The sequence below is a fragment of the Piliocolobus tephrosceles genome, chromosome 4, assembly GCF_002776525.5.
Source record: "Piliocolobus tephrosceles isolate RC106 chromosome 4, ASM277652v3, whole genome shotgun sequence".
Taxonomy (NCBI): domain Eukaryota; kingdom Metazoa; phylum Chordata; class Mammalia; order Primates; family Cercopithecidae; genus Piliocolobus; species Piliocolobus tephrosceles.
The window spans coordinates 125,958,459-125,963,253 of NC_045437.1; the positions used below are offsets into that span (position 1 = coordinate 125,958,459).

Genomic DNA, 4,795 nt, shown 5'->3' on the forward strand with positions numbered 1-4,795 from the left:
ATTGATTATAACAGTCAAAACTCAACGGATAAAGGCAGCTTGTAATAGTATTATACCAACTTCATATTCAATGAAATTTTGACTTTCTACTCAAACAATATTGTCACCATAAATTTTTCTACAGTAGTTTTATAAATATGTAATTTCAGAAAACCTGAATGCCAGTCCTTTACTTAAACCATTTTAAAATCACACATAAACAGTCACACTTACAATACTCATGTACTGCTAATGTTACTCTTAGAAATGTTGAAAATTTCTCTGGATCTAAAAATACTTGGCTTTACAAGAAAAGTAAAGAAGCATAGAGTAAAACCAATTTTAAGAACAACCACATTATGTATTATTTTGTGTGTCCATTAAGTTTTTTCTTGACAGATAATATTTTAGATATTTATGGCATACATGTGATATTTGGTCCCATGCACAGAGTGGACAATGATCCAGTCAAGGTATTTGGGGTGTCCATCACCTCAAATATTTACCATTACTATGTTGAGTGTTGAGCCCAGGATGTGTTTTGAGTGACTGATGATGTTTAATTATTTTCTATATGTTGTAATATCTTCTGTACATCATTTGGTTTACCTTTTCTTCCCCCTCCCCCGGCTTTTTTTTTTTTTTTTTTTTTGATACGGAGTCTCGCTCTGTTGCCCAGGCTGGAGTGCAGTGGCGCCATCGTGGCTCACTGCAACCTCCGCCTCCAGGTTCCAGCGATTTTCCTGCCTCAACCTCCCAAGTAGCTGGGATGACAGGCACCCACCACCACGCCCAGCTGATTTTGTATTTTTAGTAGAGATAGGGTTTCACCATGTTGCCCAGTCTGATCTCAAACTTCTGACCTCAGGTGATCCGTCTACCTTGGTCTCCCAAAGTGCTGGGATTACAGGCGTGAGCCACCGTGCCCAGTCTCTCTCAGTTTTTTATCTTGTGCAGTGGGGAGCCCAGGTTCAGTCTATTCTTAAATCCAATACATAACTAAAACTTTGGAGAAAATATGTGAGGTGGGTTAATCCTGAACTTTTTATGAAGAAACGCAACTCCCTGAAACTAAGTCAATTTTCCATGCTATCGGTACAAATGGATCTCTTGTTTCCCTGTCTGGCCCTTGCATCTGCGCATGCTTCTTAGTCATTAAGCACAAGAGTTCTGGAAACAGATTTCTATCTTGCCCTGTCCCTTGCTAGTTACTTGACCTTGTGACAATTAACATTGTGCCTCAATTTCCTCATGTAAATGTGGGAAACAAAACCAATACTTAGCCTTTCTCACATAATTACGAGGTTTAGCTCACGTAATTCAGCGTTACTCAAAGTTGAGGTTTCCTGGAAGGGAAATTTTACTTATACTGTTTTTAATACATCAGCTAATTAAAATGTGAGAATCAAAACCAATGCAGAGCTTTCCTCACATAAATACGAGGTTTACCTCACGTAATTCACCGTTTCTCAAAGTTGAGGCTTCTTTGAAGGGAAAAAAATTACTTACACTGTTTTTAATATATCAGCTAATTAAAATCATATGCAGAATTAGGTTAAAATCTATATGTGAAGGACTCTGACACTTATGTAATCATTTTCAGAGTATCCGGCAAGATGGCAGAGGTAAAGCAGAAGAAGTGGACCTTCTGCAAGTTCACCTACCGTGGTGTGGACCTGGACCAGCTGCTGGACATGTCCTGCGAGTAGCTGAGGCAGCTGCGTGGTGCACGCCAGCTGCGGCGGCAGAACCCCGGCCTGCGGCAGAATGCTGAGGCGCAAGCAGCACTCGCTGCTGAGGCGCATGTGCTAGGCCAAGAAGGAGGCTCCGCCCATAGAGAAGCCGGAAGTACTGAAAACGCACCTGCGGGACACCATCATCCCGCCCAAGATGGTGGGCAGCAGGGTGGGCGTCTACAACGGCAAGACCTTCAACCAGGTGGAGATCAAGCCGGAGATGATCAGCCACTACCTGGGTGAGTTCTCCATCACCTACAAGCCCGTGAAGCACGGCTGGCCTGGCATCGGGGCCACCCACTCCTCCCGCTTCATCCCCCTCAAATAGTGGCTCTGCTAATAAAGGCACACATATCTCCCCCCCCCCCCAAAAAAAGACATTTATAAAGTGACTACAAAGAAAACAACTATACCAATAGTATGCAGGTCAATAATATATATATATATTTTTTTTAAACACAGAAGCTGTTGTTTTGTTGAAACCAAATCACCATTTAGAAAGTGATTGTCAAACTGAGTTCAGTTTGCTGGTGCAAACTTGAATACACCATGATGACTCTTTCCCCGCTGCTCAGTTCTATTCAATCTACTATATAGTGTTTGTGTATTTGACTTTTCAGTAGCACTACCATGTTACTATGTTTTAAGTCCAATTCTGTTTTTTTATCACTATCCTAACATAAATATAAGTAGTAAGTCTCCCTGATCATAAACAAAAGCAAGCACAGATGATGAATTGATGAGTAAGACATTATTTCATGCCAGGAAGACAGTAAAATCATGCTGTGATGCAGCCTCTGCCCCCATTACAAAGCAATTGTAGATAAAACAGAAAAAGACAAAACGTGAAAGAGTTGGCCTTAAAAACTGGACAGACATTTTCATGAGCCATAAATATAAGTAAATGAGTAGACTACATCCTCTGGCCTTCTGGGATTAAAAACTCCTAAAGCAGGCAGTAACAAGAGGCCAGTTTCTCTGGGGCCATTGGGATTAAAAGTACTCCCATATATGGATGTATAGAGCCAGGCCTACTGCATATTATAGCAAAGATTGGATATCCAGAGCTCTTGCTGCTTATTAGAGGAGGCTTAACAAAACAAAACAAAAAAACTGCGCTCTCTCGGACTACAGATTATATGAACTTGTGGAATTATGAAAACAGAAAGCCACACTTTCAAAGGTAAGAAATGAATCGAATTCCTGCCTTGCTTAGTGGCCATCTCTGTTACCTTCCCATGAGTCAGGGTAGCAAATGTTTACTCTAAAACCCGGTTCTTGAATAAGCACCAGAGAGCATGCTGGAGGCAAACCAAAAAACTGATTAATTTTAAAACGGAAACGTAGGCTCGGCTTGGTGGCTCACACGTGTAATCCCAGCACTTTGGGAATCCGAGGTGGGGGGATCACCTGAGTGATCTGAGTTTGAGACCAGCCTGACCAACATGGAGAAACCCCGTCTCTACTAAAAATACAAAATTAACTGTGCATGGTGGCGCATGCCTGTAATCTCAGCTACTCGGGAGGCTGAGGCAGGAGAATCACTTGAACCCGGGAGGCAGAGGTTGCAGTAAGGAGAAATCGTGCCATTGCACTCCAGCCTGGGCAACAAGAGAGAAACTTCATCTCAAACACACACACACACACACACACACACACACAAAACGGAAACATAAAAACCACAAAGAATCTCCCACACACACAAAACAAACCTGACAACCCAAGTTCCAAAACGGCTGAAGAAAGGTAAGAAAAATAAGGCCGGGGGTATGGTGGCTCACACCTGTAATCCCAGCAATTTGGGAGGCTGAAGTGGGCGGATCACTTGAGGTCAGGAGTTCGAGACAAACCTGGCCAACATGGTGAAAACCTGTCTCTACAAAAAAATACAAAAATTAGCCGGGCGTGGTGGCATGTGCCTGTAGTCTCAGCTACTTGGGAGGCTGAGGCAGGAGAATTACTTGAACCCAGGAAGCAGAGGTTGCAGTGAGTCGAGATCGCAGCACTACACTCCAGCTTGGGTGACAAAGCAAGACTCTGTCAGAGGAGAGGAGAGGGGAGGGGAGGGGAGGACTCCAGCTCTACAAAAAATTAAAAGATAAAATTAGCTGGATGTGATGGTTGTACCTGTAGTCCCAGCTACTTAGGAAGCTAAGGCAGGAGGATGGCTTGAGCTCAGAAAGTCGAGGCTGCAGTGAGCCCTGATTGCTACCACTGTGCTCCAGCCTGCATAAGAGGGAGGAAGGAAGAAAGGAAGGAAGGAAAGGAAGGAAGGAAAGAAGAAAGCTCTCAAAATCACCAACCAGAACCTGAATTCACCCAATATGAAATGTTCGTATGTATAAGATTGTAAAACTCATTAATAATTAACAGTAGTTTACAATGCTCAACTGAAAAAATGACAATCACGTCTATTTTTTTTAAATGAAACAGAGATCAAATACAAGCAAGAAGACAGGAGAGGAACCCATAAGGACTCTTAATAAAGAAATATGTAGTCACTACAATTACAAAAACAAAAACAAGAAAACTTACCTCAGTAGACAGACCAAACTCACGACACAACTGCCACCGTTGGGAAGACTGACTGAATTTCAAAATGATATTGAGGAATCTACTCAGAACACACCACAGAAACACCAACATATAAATATTAAAAAATTAAAGATATATAAAGTATAAAATAGGGAGCTCCAGCATATGTTTCATAAGTGTCTCAGAAAAATGTGCTGGAAGTCCTATTTGAAAAAATACCTGGTAATAAACTTTTCAGAATCAAGGTAGGACATGGAGATTCTGATTCAGAAGGCACTCCAAGTACTAAACAGGATAAACATTTTTCCACCTAAACACATAATAGAGAAACTGTACACATGAATGTTAACCTGAAATTTTTAAAATCCAGAGACAAATCATATTAACTTGCAAAAAATAAGAATTAAACCAAAGGAAAATGTCCTTAGCAATTGAAATAAATGCAAGAAGTGCTTTCAAAACCTAGAGAGAAAATAACTGTCAGCTTAAAGTATTATCTCTAGCTAAAATCATTCATACAAAGATTAAGAGTCCATCAAATAAAT

The 4,795-nt window shown here is 41.2% G+C and overlaps 1 pseudogene; it reads left to right on the forward strand.

Moving 5' to 3' along the window:
• The first annotated feature begins 1,595 nt into the window (after positions 1-1,595).
• On the forward strand, positions 1,596-2,043 carry LOC111547151 (annotated as a pseudogene).
• Positions 2,044-4,795: the final 2,752 nt, after the last annotated feature.